Raw genomic sequence first — 18,558 nt, forward strand, 5'->3', positions numbered from 1 at the left:
GCACCGGGAGCGCCCCGCGGCACCGCCCGCACCGCGCCCGGGCCGGGATGAAACCCCCGGAACCCCGGCGGGGAAGGGGAGAGCAAGGGACCCGTGCGGCTCCGRTCGCGGCAGAAGAACCGGCCGAGAGAGGGATGGAGGGAGCGGCGGCGGAGGGGTCGGTGTCTTACCGGGATTTGGCACGGAGCGGATCGGAACGGGCGGCGCTGAACCGCCCCGCACCGGGGGCAGCGTGGGGTGCCAGCGCACACCGGGGCCGGGGCTCCCCGAGGGTCGTRGGCGAATGCGAACACTTCGGGAGCATCACCCGGGCTCCCTCCGCCCCTGCCCGGGCAGGGCTGCCCTGCTCTCGGGCTGTCCGCGCAACTCGCGGCGGATTCACTGCGCCGGACAGCGGGGCAGCGCGCCCCTGGGGTTACAGCATTTGCACTGAACGGGGAAAAGCGGCTTTCAAACCCGCTGCACAATTTCACACYATCATTAGCATCAATTTAACCAGACTGCCTTGAATTGGACCAGGCTAAGTTTCTCTTCCCTAACTCTGCTTCTGACATGGCACATCCGTGCTTTCCACAGAATAGAAGTATTATTTTTAGTTTCCCTGTGCTGCTTTTTATTCGCTTTTAAATATCTTAGAATAGCTCCATGCAGAATATAATCTGCTGCATTTTGCTCGGATTCACAGGAGGACACAGTTTTTGTCAGGCAACTGAGACAAGGCAGAAAAATCACGGGACAAATTTCTGTGAGCGCACTTCGGGACTTTACCGTGCCGCCGCTTATTCCGAGCGGTGCTGTGTCTGTCACAGGGTGTGCGATCGTCACTGCCACATGTGACCCGTGCGAGGCTGCAACCACCGAGCAACGCAACAGTGAGGAGCTCAAAACCGAAACACCAGCCAGCCTTAGGAAACCTCCCTCGAGAGACTCTCACCAGGGAAATCAGCATCCCCTCAGCATCCTCCCCCCAAGCCAGAGCAGCTGAGAAAAGCCAGATCCTGATCAGTCAGCCACTGTTCACCTCAGCTACGCATCAGCATCTTTGCAATTATTGGTGTCAAARTCAAGAAAACACTCAGGTCTGCTTTTGGGTCTTTATCGCATATGCAGAACTGACAATTAGAAAGATTGTTACCTACAGACAAAGCAAATTCGAGCTACACATCATACAAGGACGACAAAAGTGGCGTTTTTAGGCATTTTTCTGAGTATAACCATCCTTCAAAGCCTCTGTAAACTCGGGGGGACAACATTCAGCCACGTTGTCCTGCAAGGTGAGGCCAAGAACAACCAAACACTGTGATTTTTCCCAGTCCCAGACGTGGGAAAAGGTATTATTTCCTCTATACAGTAAATGAGCAAAACTACTGTAGAGCAAGAATGTGACAAATATCAATAAACTAGCCCATTTTTTACTTTTCACTGGTTAATCCTTTTAACTAATTTGAAAGAGACAAAATGTTGCCAGGAGACCTCACTTTTCCAGGTGATACAGACTTCCCCAAGACGCAGATACCTTTGCTGCAATTTATAACCTCTGACACTTCAGCTACTCTTTCATTTCTCTTGGCATGATTACAGTGTAAAAGTGCTAWTTTTTAAATTATTTATTGAKTTATTTACTAAAGTCACTTTTTTAGCTGAATTAAAAGATTTAAAGCCTAGAAATAAAACATCCCAGTTAGGTGAAGCTGTATTTAACAATACCTTGAAATTATACTTGAACTTTAAATGCATGGATAAAGTGGTGTTATGAGACATTCTTCAGCATTTTWTATTAAGTCAAAAAACAATTATTGTGAATCTATATATTATCCATAAAAATATAGGRGAATATACCACTGACTGATTTTTTGTTTTTAAAAGTAACTTTGTTTCCCTTATTCTGATGTTGTCTCAGCCTATTGTGAAAAATAATCAATTTCACAGACAAGAGTAGTATGCTATACAACTGTCAGTCTTTAGGTAGGCTCAGTAGGAAGGAAAAGAGGAATGTGGTATTCCTGGAGTTGAATACAGAGCAGGAGAGATCAGTCTTCAGAGGAATTGTAGGAACAGCCTGCCATGCACCAAGCCTTGGGCTAGTTTCTGATGTACCACTAAAGAAATAAAGAGCCCTGCTTTGGCCTTGGTTTGTGACCTCCTTTTTGTTGTTGTTTTTTTTGATGTCTGGTAAAGCAGGCCAGGGACTCCAGCTAAAACCTCCTGTGTGTTGTAGAAACAGTGAAAGAGAGAGCTGACCTCGATAAAAAATGGGAGAGAGAAAAATTATTCCTACTGTGATACCTGTCCATACTAGACAGGGATGTCCAGAAAGACCAGTGAACYTGGGAAATGTCAAGCAGTAAGTCTGTGGAGAGCCATGAACCAAATGCACCACTTCAAACCCCATTTAGTTCTCCAATCCWTGATTTGCTAAATCTCTCCATTTTTTTCTGCTAACCAAATTGTTCCATGATGGGATATTCTAGGGCTTTAACCTGATGTCAGAGAATTCAGTAAAAAGCATTGTTTTCCACTGACTTCAGTTAGCTTTGAAAGAGTCCCCAGGTACACTTTCTTAATCAATTTTAATCAATCTAAGTGTGGACTCACCCACATCCATTACAATTAGATTGCAGCCGAACATCCTYCTCTGACAGCCACCAGCTGAGGCTGCTCTCCCAGCTGCTCTTTTCTCATCCYCCAAGGACTGATGGATCTGCTGCTTGAGTGCTTTGCACTCTGCCCCTCTTCAGACAAATAAGAAAGGTTTGGCTTGACTTTAAACAGCAGAAATTACAGAGCTTCCACCTGAGCAGCTTGCTGGGATACAAAGTGAGCAGCCTTTAGCAGGAAAAAGGTGGTTTGGGGTGTGAGTTGCCCTCATGACCCCTACCACTAACACAGCTGGTTCCAGAAGGGGCCATCACCCCTGTTGTGATCAGCAGAGCCCCAGCCTGGCCATGAACCTCTGCCTCTGAGTACACATCATTCTCACATCTTCCTTGCCTGAATGGGAAGGTGACAGGATGGGAGGATTTACAGCCGTGTAAAGTCACATTTATCGACTTTCTGTCTTGTCTTTCCTATATAGCAGCGCAGATTCGGGTGTGATCTTTAGGAAATATGGCCACACATGRCAACTAAGCACGTGTATGTGTGTGTGTGCTCCTGCTCAGAAGACACCCTGTGGTGACCACCATCGAGAGAAAATAAGGCTGAAAACAAAGTCCATCTTGAAAACCCCATCAGCTCTCCCCAGCCATTAATTTCAGCAGTGATGGAAGGCTGACAGTGAACCCCATTGCAGGTGGGCACGAGGATCCAGCCTGGTGACAATGACRGCTCTGCAGGGCTCCAGAATGTCACCCAGGCTGCCTCCCCTGTGTCCTGCTGCCCGGGGGCTGAGCACAGCACCCACAGCCCTGGAGCAGGGAGAGGCAGCAGAGCTGAGCTGTGAGGAGGGAGATGATGCTGCTGCTGCAGAGCACGGAAAGGATCTCATCGCAGAGGGACTTGGCAGGACTGCGTTTACACGGGACAACAGCCAAAGCAAAGAGCTTTCTCCTGTTGTGAAAGGAACCAGGAGGACATCAGCAGCCGGATAATGCTGGATGAGGRATTAGCTGCAGGAAGGAATAAACTGACAAGGAGAGAATCCTGCAGCCATGATTCTGAGCGCCCCTTTTCAGGAGACAAACACAGAGCTGCACAGTAACATATTTCCCGTTCAGCCCTGCAAAGAGGGGTTTTTAACAGAGTGCCAATTCCCTTCAGTTGGAGGGACTCACACAATAATGTCACTGCTGTTGACTGAAGCTGCACACACAGAGTATAAAGCAGCAGTAAATGCCAAAATTTCAAGAATCATTTTGCATTTGACATTCTCCTGGGTTATTTCAAGTGAAAGATAAATGTGCTATCTTCCAGGCAGTAATCTCATTTGATACCAACAACATACACAAGTAGTTAAGTTTGGAATAGGGTAACTTTCTCACTTTTATGCTTGAAAGCTGAAGATAAAATTATTAAGCATTTTGCATGCACAGAGTGAAAGAAAACTGATAGGTATAGGGATGGGAAAATAAGAATTTCCTTCCCCAAAGAATAACACAACAGCTTTACAGCAGAGGCAACATTTTCCTGCAGTAGGCATAATATTCCTCTAAAAGAGTAAAAAGATACAACATGTTGACTATTTACCTGTTTCTCTTGACTGGCCAACAGCAGAAAGGGAAGCACTGTTTGGCATTAATTAAAATCAGACACAAATCTTAACTTTGCCTTAATCCAGCAAACAGCTATGAAGCTTATTAGGCAAACTGCTCAAATGGAGAGCCTTTCTTCATGTGCAGAATAGTTTGTGGAGCAGGAATGGAAAATCCACTAATGGATAGTRGAAATATCTTTCTGTTTCCCACTGGGAATTTCTCAGGCAGGTCTAAGACAAATGCTGCCTTTGCCTGTTTATTTCACCTTTTGGTGTGAGAACCAATAATCAGCTAAAAACAGTGGGGAGCAGTAAAAATAATTAGCACATACAAACCTTTGTACCGGTGATTTCTGTCCTCTGCAAGGGATGCAGCTCCACAAACAATCGATTCATCAGTTCTGAGACCTCTGGTGAGCACCAACAACATCCTAAAGCAAATCAACCCCTAGTATTAGAAAAGTCCTCCGTCAGCCCCTTGTTTCTCCTCTCTTCATCCCCTTTTCATTGTACTGATCCACCAGCACAACTGTGGTTGGCAGACAGAGATACAGAGATTAAATGCAAGTTGTGCTGCTCCTAACCTCTTGTGGGATTCAGGGAAGCTAATCAATGCTGCATTCACTTGTATTCCAGAGATCATTTTTGTCTGACAGTATCTAATCATAATTGCAGAAATCCCACTGCAATACGGAGTTTGGCAAACTCATCTTGGAAACAGCTCATTTGGTGCAAACTTAGATTATATTTTAACTTCAATGATGAGAAATTACTGAGAAGATGACAAGCACGGTTGGTTTTAGATGCTACAAGCTGAGGAAAAAGAGGTAAGTTACCTAAAACAATCTCATCACATTTTGTTCTCATAAAATGCAAATTTCTKCAAGTGGATGGTTTCAAAATTCTAGTTTAAAAAAGTAAAAGGAAATAAAACCTAGATATCAACAAATACTGATGTCGATCTTCTATGTTTTTTCTGTTGCAGATTTCCCATCTCCATTTTTTGCTGGTGCTTCTAGAAAAGTGGAAATTAACATAGCACTTATTTTACTTCTTTGTGTTTGTAGCACACAATAGAAGTTTTAAATCTGGTTGTAAAAATTGACCTATTTTGCATTTCTGTTCTGCCCAGATTATCGTATTTCAGGCCACAGAACAGAGTAAATAATACGTATAAAAGGTAGGGTACAACAAATGGTCTGAAACTATGGACTGGCAAAAAAAGCACAAATTACTTTTCTGGACAGAAGTTACACTTAATTGGGATAGCTTATATTTGGTTGAATAATGGATTTTCCAGGTCAGCTGACAAAAGGAGATGAAAAATGTTGTTTCAAGTGAAAATGAAATGGAGTTTCAGGGCAGGGGAGAAATGTGGTAAAAATAATAATGATCAACTTTAAGTGTTGGTTCACAGAAGGATAAAYGGTGTGTTAAACATAATGCCTGGATCACATTGTGCACAGGAGTCTCCTTGAGCTGACCAGCTCCATTGCTAAAATGGAAAGTTCAAGGTTAAATTTTAATTTCGCTTCCCAAGAAGACAACTGGGTTTTGACTCCAGCAGAACACCAGACTGGGCTGCCACGCAGAAAAGGAGAATTTCCCGTTCTCACTTCCACCTGCACAAGGGTCCTCCCTGGCCCTGCACAGCCTCGGGGCTGCCAGGGAGAGCTRAGAGCCAGGCAGGATAAATGAGCCRTGCWGAGCTGTTCCCRGCCAGGGCAGCACTGCCAGGCTCCAGGTGGGGAGGGAGGGCTGGAGCTGCAGCTCCTCCGAGCCCACGGCACAGGGGCTCATGTGCCAAGACCCCTTCTCAAGCCCTCACTTCACCATCAAGTGAAAGATCCTCGAGTTTTTATGCAGCAGAATATTTGGCAGAAAGAATATTTGGTGTTTTTCTAGGGGTACAGACAAGGAATACATTTGGCCAGAGAAAGGWGCTCTGCCCTGGCACACCTGCACTTCCACCCCTTCACCTGGCAGGCTGCTCCAGGTCCAACTGCTCCTCCCATTCAGCCCATCAGTAATTCAATTCTGGTGTCAATGATTCAAGGTCTCTTTAAGCATCAGTGAGCATGTCCTATAAACAAGATGAGATCTAAAAAAAAAAAAGAAAAAAATTGAGTCCAGCATATTGGTAGCAGTCAACAAAGCAAAGGTAGGCTAAAATACATTTTTACAGCCTTACCTGTTTTAATGCCTGGTAATAAACTCTTTTCAGGACATTTGTTTTCAGGCTTTGTCATCCTCAGTTGTCCATGGGTTTGAAGGCACTGAATTACTCTCTCCCAATACATCTGCGAAGAGAAACATTTATGGAAATAAAGGGCTATGATTTAATTTCAGACTCAAAKACTAAACAGTGGTGTTAGGGATTTTTTCACGACGCCTGAGCCAGTCCTGCCCTCCAAGCTGTCACTGAGTTCATTTCCTCAAAAACAACGACTGTTATCAAAGAGAAAAAACCAAAACATGTCAGTGAAACTGGAGCTAATGGCTTTAAAAACACCTTTGATTGCCAATGCTTTTGGCTTGTGATAACACGGTAATGCTCTAAAATTGGTTTGAGTTTCTGTAAGAAGCTGTTTAGTGTATTTCAGACTTGAATGTTTCTTACCTGTGTAAAAACGCCAGTACTTAGAAACAAAAAGCACATTACAATTATACCCTGTCTTAAAGGAAACAAAGCATGCATGCAGAAATTACTTGCCTAATTTCTGTTTTGAGTATTAATATTCTTGTCAGAAAACAGGTGGAAGACAAGTGCATAGACATCTCCATATGGGCACGTACTGCTTGTGTTCTCCAGCCTCCATCAAACCTCCAGTGCACAGCTTTCATTGAATTGCCCAGGGCTAGGGCAACTCTTGTACTTCCAAAATAAAGAAACCACTATTTGGAAATCAATATACAGCACCAGYTGCCCAAGCAGAGCAGATATTTCAGTTGTCTTGGAATTTAAATAACCAGAGCTTTGGAGTGGGCACATAAGAGACAGACTTGGCCTGAGTAGAAGAAACACAGCACTGATCTCAAGCACAGCACTGGATTCAAAGAAACCCCCTTTGAGGTGTAAACCCTACAGCCTGAAAGCTTCTGAGCGGTCCCAAGACTTAAGAAAAGGGCAGGAGCTGGTAAACAGAGCTCTTTGCTGAGCTAGGAAACAGCATGAAGAGTCAAACAGCAGTGTGAAATGGTGGGGTGAGGGAAACATGATAAAAACAAGTGAAAAGTGGAGCACAGATTGCATCCTGGTGGAGAAAACCTGGTCAGCATCTCTCATGACCATGAGAGGGGGAGTGCAAGCAGATTAAGTGTAAAACTGAGTGAAAATCATGCTTTTTTTGGGAGGATTCTGGGGGTTCAGTGTACTTAGAGAGCCACAGARAGGTTGYTCRTTAAAAGCCCTGGGGTTGCAGGAGSTGCTYAAACASCCCACCCCATGCAATGAACCCAACAAGGCTTCTCTGGAGGAATGAAAACTGACCTGGTCAAACACTGAGCTCTGCCAACACCAAGGGAAACACAGAGAGGGCATCTGGGGGAAAATGGGAAGAGGGGCAGGAAAAGGGTCACAGGACAAACCCTGATATTAGAGATGCTGTGAGGAATACTCCGTGTAAAGACATGACCACAATGCATTCAAGAGAACCAGTCAGCTCAAAAAAAAACAGATTGATTGGGAGCTTTCTGAAGCATATTTTAAGTGCAGTACCCTTCCTAAATCCTTGTATTAAATTCCTGGACTCAGTGCTTCAGAATGTCAATGCTTTTCCAATTGAGGGTACCATGGGGGTCACTGTCATTTCCCCATTCCTGAGAGAAGGTCTCAGACTGTGCCATGGTCTCTGCAGGGATCAGAGATCACTGAATCATGTCCTCCCTGGGGTAATCACAATCAGAAAAAAAAAAACCTTAAAACAACACTTTCTACAGTGAAAACAGAAGATAATGCTAAGCAATCCTCAATTTACAGGGGTGACTTTTCCACTGCTCCTCTGGCAGAGCTTAACATTCTTTCCTCTGCCTTATTGTCCCCACAAATCTGGTGCAGCTCAGGCAGCAGAAATAATCCACTAGGGGTGATGGACGCAATATGTGAGGCTTTCAAAAAGTTCTCAAATCAAGGTTTTTTAAAAATAAAAATTATAGAGCAAGAATCAACGTTCAAGGGCAGTCAATCAGATGTCTGAATTATGTCCTGCCTTTAAAATATACAGAGGATAACAGTTTTTAAATGGTGCTCRTAAAAGCTTATATGTGTACTGTACCTTGACATTAAGTCCTCAGTAAAGTACTTACCTKCAGGATTTTCCCCATTTATTGGTCTTTTATTCTGCTTCAAAGTAATCAGAACAGCTGCTCCAGAATGTGAAAAGAAAAAAAAAAAGGTAGACATATGATTTACTGCCAGACTCCCAGTGAGGAAAAGGGCACACACCCATCACTGCAGGCAAGCAACAAGCAAAGAAAAATGACTGAGCAGCAGARGGGAGCAAGAGGGAAAAGGTGTGGGCTGGGCAGGGAGTTAGTGCCTGATAAGTCATTAATGTGTGTACAAGGCCAGTCTGACATCAGGGAGGCTGTTATAGGATTGAAATGGAATKATGGCCTATATATAGAGGCAAAAGAGGCCATTAGCTTCCAAGAAACWCTTATTCATCCTTTTGAGTACAAACYAGCAAGCCCTGAGCTCACAAAGCAYGTAGGAAAATGCTGAGCTTTGTCTGTTGTGGATACAGACCAAAGTGTCAGAAGAACCTCAAAAACAGCACTAAGTTTCTTTTAGYTCCAAAGATTTTCCCCAATGATTGCTTCAGGATTTACATTACAGCTTCATTTTTTCTGATCCATTTCTTGATGGAATTTTCCCTGCACCTGCCATTCTGCACACCCAGAGCTGAGGCTATTCCCTCTCTCGKTAGTGGGCATTTTTGGGGAGGCTGGAAACAGTTTGCCTGTGCCTGTTRCATGGAGATCACTTTGATTTCTTCCCAGGAACTTCACTCTGGGCAAATTCTTCATTCCTTGGCTGAACTGACAGCAGATCAGTAGCCTGTTTGGAATACGTGAGCACTGCAGAGCTGAGCCCTTTCTGAATAGAGCTGTCTCTGAAAGCCACTCAGATGCTTTGGCAAATAGCAATACCTTAAGGTTTTACCATGGGTCAGGTGASGGCGTTGCACCTTGGTTATTTATAAAAGTGGAGTTTAGAGCCACKGGGTCAGCAGTGAGCAAATAAGGAAAGAAAAAAATCTGGCTACAGAAAAATACCCATCAGTGCTGCTGTGCTGGGGGCCTCTTGGGTCACCTCTCCAGAATTCTCCAGGGTTATTTGTTCACCCCCTGCTCACTGTCCAGCCCACACTGCAAACACTGCTGGGCCCCTGCTCTGAGACATCTCCAACCCTGGGGGTTCATCCGGGGAAGGAAAAGCAGATTTAGCCCCTTAGCCTGTCACCTCAAGTTATGCAGCAGGAAATTTAGATTGCACGTATCTAATTAATGGAAAACACASATAAACAAGCAGATTGCTTACTTCAATTATGTGTGCAGTGCCTGCAGGGTTAGCATTAAAAAATAAAAAGAAAGACAACAATCAAAATGGGYAAAAAGATGCAGGCAGGAGAATACAATCTGCAGCTTACCTTGATGACAATTAAAAACAGCTCTCCACCAACTGTGAAATGAGGGAGGTTATTCTTGGCAAATGAGTATAATACAAAGTTTTTCAGCCATCTGTAAATAACATTTACCTGGTGCAGCTTTACATAATTAAATAACTTCCTCGTGAGTATTGCCCAGACCCATCTGTGTGGAGAGGGAATAACTTGTTTAAAATAAAGACAGAGAAGGAAGGAAAGCAGAAGCTCTCTATTAATTTATTTAAATTTCTCCCAGAGGCAATTTCTCCAGAATCCCCCAAATTTCATGAAGTCAAGCATCTGCTTTCCTTGCAGCTTAACTTACTGAAAGAAGTATTACCTGGACAAATAATCCTCTCTCTAAGCAGCTTAACAAGTTTGTGTAAATGTTTGAGCTGCTGTAAAGAGGCAAGACAGTCATTTCTTATCCTATTCAGAAAGGTAAACAATTTTTCTAGTTATTTTGAGTCCCTCCACTATTTGCACTACCAGATGGATTAGATGAATACTCTGTGGGATGGTTTTTCTGGGTGCCATGACTCACGTGTAGCAAAAGGTTCAAAACTGGGAGTGAAAAGGGATTTCCAATTCAGTGATTTTAATAATTAGGTGCAAACCCAAATCCTTTGAATGACTTAATTTGTACTTAGCAAGAATGTTAACCAATGATCAAAATTCATTGTTTAACTGCATTTGAAAATGAAAAATGGCCAACAATGCCAGCACACAGAACTCCCTGGCTGCTCCCTTGTGAAAYGAGCTGTTTGTAAAACAAACACTGGAGTTATTTCTGTTGCCTTCTGTGTTCAATAATGCCCATGTTCGGTACTGAGAAGGATTGGTTGAGATATTTGACATTTTACCTTCCTCCTCTTCATCTGGTTCTTTTCTTTTCCTAAGCACCTGTGGGAGTCTCTCCCCCTTACAAAAGAAAGTAAAAAGCTAGGGGGAAAAAAAAAAGCTTTCTGTTCAAAGGTCTCTATGGGACTGAAGGCATCTCATTAACCAAAATTTAGCTCTATACAGCTTCAGAAGGAAGCACTCCACTACTTCCTTGCAGTTAGAGTTCCTCATTCAAAATAAACCAGACGACCAAGTCCTTTACTGGTTTAAATGTGGATTTCAGTGACTGCATCAGGAATCTCCAGTGACAGAAAGGATTCTCTTTTCTTGCATCCATCCAAAACCTGTCTGAGAACACAAACTTTTTGCCTTATCGCATGCCCAGGCATTGCTGTGGAGCTGTGATCAGTGATCATCACCTCAGATTTAATTGTATTAATGGGATGAAGTTAAATAAAGTACTAGTATCACTGGATTGTTGTTTGTATCTTCTCAGCCACAGACATTGCAGGACTGGAAATAATTTCGTAGCAAACACTGCAGGGAAAAATTCACCACATCTGTTAATGGTTCTGACCCCAGAATGAAGATTTAGGAGCAAGCTTTAGTTAGGCACAATCTCCTCCAATAAAAAGAGTAAAAACCACCTGCTACATCATAACAAAACAGGACGTTTGCTTTCTCAAGATAGCTGATTCCCAGGAAATTATAAAAATCAGTTGTGAATTCAGTATTTCTGAGCCTGCACAGTCATTTCAGAGCCCATGATTCAACAAGCCTCATCCAACCCTATCCTACTTAGCACCTCTTAGCAGAAATAAGGGAAAGACATATCATTCCGAAAGATAAATGTTGTTCTTGATATGGTCTTTACTTCATTTTTTATAAGATTTTTGAAGCAAGTTGCCTGCTTCTGCTTCTGAAACACAGCCACCTCTGATTTCTAGCTAAAAAAATGAAGTTAAATTGCTTTTAAGTGGACTGAGTAGCTCTAATAAGAGTGGTGAGTAAAAAACCCATCAGTTCTGTATTTAAGAGTATCTCATAACCACACAGCATCTCGTGGAATTGAGATTTACAGATGAAGTTTTGCACTGCATAAAAATAACTCATTTATCTATTTCAAGCTTGTCACCTTTGAGTTTCATTGGGCATTCCTTTTGTACACTCCAAACACGCACTGAGGGACAGCCCTGCTGACCCTCTCTCTGCCATTCATTATTATCCTTCCATCACCCTCTTGTTTATTAGTCTGCTCTGAGAATTAAATGGGTTTCATCTTGTCTAATATTGTCTCAAATCGAAGCCCCCTTATGCCTGTAATTATTTCAGCTGCCCTTTTTTGCCCCCTTCTGCTTTCAGCTTAGCCTTTTTTTTGAAAGAAGATGATTTTGCATCCATTTCTCCAGCTGCAAACCATCAGTAATGTGGAGGCTGGAAACAGGACTATGGCAAGCAGGGAGGCTGCCATGTTATTAATATTTATTTCATGCTGGTATCTGGGGGCATCAGCCAAGCCAGAGTCCTATTGTGATGAAACATTTCACTGACCAAAATCTCTCCAACCCAGGCCCTGGGGAGAGTGYATTAGGTATTAAATGCTCCCAGAAAATTAAAGTGCTTGTATTGGCAATGTGGTCAAGGAGAGAAAGTTTTAGAAGCATCAAGCAGTTAAATAAAAAGACCTAAATCTTGATCATAACATAAAAWTTGAAACACCTAAGTGACTTGGGCACAACAAGCTCAACTTCACAAACTCTGCTGCTTTCTGCTGTCACCAGMTGTGAGTGCCAGGACAAACCATGTCAGTGCCTCAGCTCATCCCTCCCCTCCCACCAGGCAGAGGGCTCCTGCTTTGCATCCTCCCACCCAGCTCCTCCTAAAGCAGCCTTTCTTTGCCCTGTGCCCCCTGCTCACTCCCTGCTCTGATCTGGACAGTCTGCAAGAGCCTTGGAGTGGGCAGGGACATTTGTTTGCCTGCGTTCCTCATCTGGGGACAGYGTGTGAAGTGGCCCTGTTAGCACAGAAAAGGCAGATGATGTTTGCTCTATGGGCATAAAAGCAGCTCTGCAACAGCTCTGTCCTGTGTATGGGACCTTTTCAGCAGGAAAAGCAGGGCAAGGTCAAAAAGGAGCTTGAAAGTAGAAAAATACCTTCAGCAGTGCACGAGTGCCAGTCCCACGAGCACACTCAGGGAAACACAAATGCAGACAGAGGGAAAGAGCAGAAACAGCTCTGGGGGAGCTCCTTGAGGCATTAAAGGACACAAGTCAGACCTCGATTCTTTGTCTTTGATTTCAGGCACAATATTAGAACTAGGCACATACCCAAGGTGCAGGTAAAGAGAAGGAATTTGTCCAGTTCCAACAAGCTCACATCTCACACCCAATTTTCTTGGGTGATTAAGGAAAAGGTTTTACCTTGCTCCCTAAGTAGGTCAGCTGTCCACAATGATTTCAATGGTGACAATGCCCAGTTTGTTCAAGGATCTTTCTCTTATCCCATGCTCATCCCTTTCTAATAATTTCKGTTATTTTGGGCAGGTCAGTCTCCTTCACCTGCCTGTTTTATACCACAGGCATATTTTTAATTATGAAATAGCAGGTGGGTTCTAACACACCATGAGAAATGGAGCACAGGTGACTGTGAAGCTGCAGGYAATAATAATTCCTGCAGTGTTTCAGGATGAACAGAGCTCAATATGGTTTTAACAYTATTATCCATCACAAATGTCTGATTCTTGGCCTTGCACTTGCATTTCCCATGACACAGCCAAATCTCCCAGACACATCATCAAAAGCAGTAGTAGGGGGTATATTTATCAGGCATTTCAAAATGGATCATAAGCTTTAAAAATCCCAACTTCCTGTAGACTTTGGGAGATAGAAAGGATAGAGAAACAGCTGAACAGAAGCAGTGCTTGAGCTATGAAAAAGACATTAACTACAGTTAATTCTGCTTTAGAACAAATGCATTAAACATTTATTTCACCAAATGTTAGTTTAAAACAATCATTAAAATCAGTTTTCTCTCTGTCCACTAGAGATCAGTTATTCATTCAAAGTTGATGAAGCTTCCCTAATTTCAACATCATTACTCTATGCTCACATAACAGAAGTCATTATATTTTAGCTTCATACAATAATGTTGCTCAATTTATTTCTCACACTTTCTATCTCCTGTTGCAAACCTTTATACTGATCACAAACTTTTCATTTAAAAATGAGTCTACTAATGACCCTTTTCTGGAAACAAATGTACAGCATGTGTGAAGGCAGAAATTCAGCTTAGAGCAACAYGCACAGATTGATTATTTCTGAGCCAGATCATCTCTGCTCTTTTCATTTTCTCCAGACTTTGTTTAACTTTAGTCATTCATCTYAGCATTTTTGCCCTTCATTATTTGCCAAACTTTTCACTTGTCCTCCCAGATGAAGGTGAGGATGGGGGCCCACATTTCACCACCTCTCTCTTATCCCCAAAGATGCTGGGGCTGTTCAAGCTCTCACTGGTACCCGGTGACATCCCAATGGCGGAGACCCTGGGGCTCAGACTGGTCAGTCCTGTGCTGCCTCTCCAGTACAGCAGTGGGAGACATCCTGGGAGACACCAATCTCTGCTCTGGCCCAGCACCGGACTAACAGAAGGACAGCAGGAATGATATCTTAGTTAATCCAGACTGCTGAAAAGGGCAACTGAAGCCTTTACCTTTTGAAATGCAGTCATCCACAGTAATTAACACACAGATCTTATCAGATTATGACCAAGAAAATTGCTGCCATCTACTGCTGGAAAGAAATACATGAAACCTGAAAGCCTCTTCCAAAAATAAGTTAGGAYATACAATTACCTTGAGGAAGTTGATTTTGAGTGCCAGCCTAGCTCTGAAAAGGAAGGTTGTCATGCACAAGGGGGATGTGACCCTGCAGTTTGGTGCCCAGGGTGTCAGGCTGTTGTGACGTGCAGACATTCCCCTTCAAAGGAATAAAGGCTTAAACCCTGGGAAAATATTTTACTTTGGATTCCCCATTTGCTTGAAATTTAGGAGGAATTTTTCTCCCTCCTCCAAGTTCAGCTTTATTCATTATAACAACTGAAATATGTTGGAATTCCCACATGTCAATGCTGGCTGGGRGAGGTTAATCCAGTAAAGATTCTACACTGTCAGAGATTCGTAGACAAAATTTACACTGCTCTGCAGGCAGGTGAGAAAGTCAAAGAGAGAAGGGGAGAGGACAAAAGTCTGGAAGAAGTTTTTACTCATTTTAAGTTTTGGGGCTAGAGCATCAGTCCACAAACAGGAATTCCAATGTCCTGTTCCCAGTCCCTGTGCCCCTCAGGTGTCCTTGTGCTGTCTCTTGACTTCATGGTCACTCTGAAAGCCATACTAATGTATTTTCTCTCAAAAGCATTTGTCTCAACAGCCTCTCAGTCCCTGCAGCACCAGTGCCTCTGGGATTTTATTTTCTTGTACTCACAGGAAGGCAACACGTCTCCATCAACCTCCCTCACTCTCCCTAGTGTGCTGCTTCTTTAAAGGCTAATTTTTCCACTTAATTTTCAAGCATGTAATTGTCTTCACTGCAAGTGCTCAGCAGTTAAGGTTGKATATTAGAAAAWTATTTCTTCACTGAAAGGGTGGTCAAGCACTGCAAAGGGCTGCCCAGGCTGAATTGCCATCCCTGGATGCATTAAAAGATGTGTGGCTGTGGCACCTGCAGAGATGGTTTAGTGGTGGGCTTGGCAGTGTTCCTTTAATGGAACTCAGTGRTCTTTAAGTCTTTTCCAACCTAAACAACTCTGTGATTCTGTGTTTCTGTCAGACAACCTGCCTGCRAGGATTCAGCACAAGACAGCTGTTTCCAGGAAAAAGCCCACACAGCCAAGGCAGCTGGAAATGCTGCCAGTGCCAGCTGAACCATGGCTTTGGCAGCMAATTGCTCCACTCAAGGAGTAAATCTTCCACTTCACCTGTAAGCTGCTACTTGCTGCACTAAAGAACGTGGTTAGATGAGCAATCCTTGATGAGCAGCTACTCCAGAAGTGAGCAGGCRAGGATCTGCCCCTGTAAATACAGATGGAATTGTGTATTTAACAGCTTTTCTGAACCAAGGTTCTGATTGAAAAGAAAAAAAAAGTAAGAGTGGTTTTTGTGGGGTTTATTTTTTTTCCCTGACAGAATCAGGTGCCTGAAAAATGTTTTCTCAGTAGGAGGAAACCAYAGAAAGCTCTTTTTCCTCCTAGGAAAAGAGTCAACAGTCTTTCAGTGACACAGAAATCAGCCTAACAGAAGCATTTATGTCAGGTAATCCTACAAGGAGCTTTTCAGCTGAATTATCCAGAGAAAAACATCTGTACAATACTTGCCTGCCAGGAAAGGAGTCTTTACTGCATTTTCCCCAAAGAAAAAATTTTATAACCTTTTGCTGACAGGAAAGTAATAATTATCCACATAGGAACATACCCTTAGAGTTCCCCTGACAATGACTGATTGGTTTACTTATAAATATTTGCTATGGAAGGAAAAAAAAAATGTGATGAACAAAAGGCTGGTAGGTTTCTTTTGTTAACAGAGCTACAGTGGAAGTGAAAAAAAAAAAAAAAACCAAAACTGGAGGAATAATAGAACACTGAAATCACAAATACCACAGCAAGGCAGAGCCACAGAGATGCTGCCAGGACTGAGCACAGGGACATGCACAGCTGCAGCTCTGAGGTGAGCACCTCACACCMCTCAGGATGCCATTGCCTCAAATTTAGCAATGCTGGGTCCCCTCTGCCAGCTGGGATTCTGGGGGGAGTGTGAGAAGGCTGAAGGAGAGGGAAAACAAGAGAAAGACTTGCAAAGTTATTTTCCAAGCGCTGTTGTGGCATCCTTCCCACTGATCTCCCTTTCAAGTGATCTTAAGAAGCTGACATGGTGCCAGAAATTATACACAAAACACAATTTTACATACTCATTATTCTGAGAACAAGAGAATGCCACAACTAATCACAACTACCACTGTTGTGAGATGAAAACAAACACTGATTTTTCTTTAGGTGCTGGGTTTTTTTTGTGTAGGGTGACATTTCTACATTACTGCTACAGTTAACTCACTGAAGCAAAACATATTCCAAGAAAAGAATAAAAAAAATCTGTGCCCAGTTCTTGAAGATACTGGCAACAGCCAMTTGCTGAGACATTACTCCTGTGGGGAAGGCCAGGCTCTCCAGGTCCTTGCTGGTGTGTCCTSAGCCCTAATCCTGGCACTTTTACTGAGCACTGCCCTATTGATGACAGCAACACTAGGTTTGGGAGCATTGCCTGAATAAGGATGGTAGAACCAAGCTTGAAATTTCCATGAGAACATGATCATAATGCTTGGCAGGAYAGTGTCTCATGGCTCCACTAGATTATTTATATCTTTGATTTCTGCTCACGGTCTTGTCAAATGGGTAGAGATTTATTATTTTAATTATCTCAAGCTTGTAGAGATTTAAACATCTGTTAAAGGTGTTCAATAAGGATTAGAACAGCAATCAWTTTTTTTCTTAAACAGGGGAGTGATTCATGGTGTTCTGTGAATAGATAAACTCTCTACAGTCAGTACCAGACACCTACTTTGTAGGAAAGCAGGAGGCTTTTTAATTGGCTTCTAGTTAATTCTATTTAGGAAGTCTAGATGAAACATAACATTTAGGAACACTAAAAGTCTTTTAATTACAGGATTTGGTGTGTTCTTCTCAGATCCTTCACTGCCAAAGCAGCAGTGTTTTCTGTTCTGTTTCCCAGCAGGACAGTGTTTATGGATTATCTGTACAGCTTTCATTGAACATCCTCTGTCCCGCAGGGCTTTCCTGCTTATGTAATAGATTTATCAGTTTGCAGTGATGGGCCATCGGAAGAATTCAGCCCAGAGCTTTTCTTGATGTGATTTACATCCCCCTTAGGCACAACTTCACATCAATAAAAATCAAACGGGAGGAGACTTCCAGCTTTGACTTGGCACAAAGGCAGCACATCTTGTGGAGCCCACAGACAGAGCTGGAGCCTCAGCCTTTGTGTCCAGCACGTCCTGAGCTCAGTGGCCATGTCAGAGTAACATCCTGCTGTGCAAAGCCCGGGGCTCCATGCTCTGAGAGCCCGTGCCCTGCACAGGAGGGTGGGGATGGTCTGTCTGCCCCTCTGCCCACCCAGGGGACCTTTCCTCCTCAGCCCCTGGAGCCTCTCAGCCCAGCTGTGTGCACCCCACATTGTCCTGCAATGTCTCCCCCATTCCTGATTCTCCCACACAGCAATATTTTCATCCTTGGACCTCATCTGCTGAGCACCTAGCCCAAAACAAGAAAAGGAGGAAATGAAAAGCAGAGCTAACACCAAAACTGTTGTAACTTGCTTACTGTGGGCAGTCTTAAATACATTTCCATGTGAGATTTAAGGTAAGAAGGAGCAGAATTTGCAGATAAAGATGTATCCTATAAATAGGAGACAGTAGGAAAATGAGACACGGAGATGTTTACGGGAGAAATGGATGAATGGAGCATCAAAACTCATCAAGTTAATGAGACAAAGCCAGATGTCTAAACAGAGAAGGCTTTTACCAGGATATCTGAAAGATGCAGTGAGCAAAAATAAATACCACAGATCTGATCGCTGCTCCCCAACAGAAAGCAGACAACTTTTAGYTCCAATTATCCCCAAAAGCAATGATAGGAATATCATTTTCTCCTCTACGACAGAGTTTATCAGTTGCCAAATCTTAAAGTCAATCTGTTCTGCAATCGACAGACAAAGCCACTATTTTTAGGAATGAGAATACAGGTGCAAAAACAAAGGCCAGCTACCAGTCCTAATAAATTCACCATCAGTTCCAAGAAAGGCTTTGGCTATGC

The sequence above is a fragment of the Malurus melanocephalus genome, unplaced genomic scaffold (assembly GCF_030028575.1).
Source record: "Malurus melanocephalus ecotype Western Australia unplaced genomic scaffold, MMel_1.1 scaffold_56, whole genome shotgun sequence".
NCBI lineage: Eukaryota > Metazoa > Chordata > Aves > Passeriformes > Maluridae > Malurus > Malurus melanocephalus.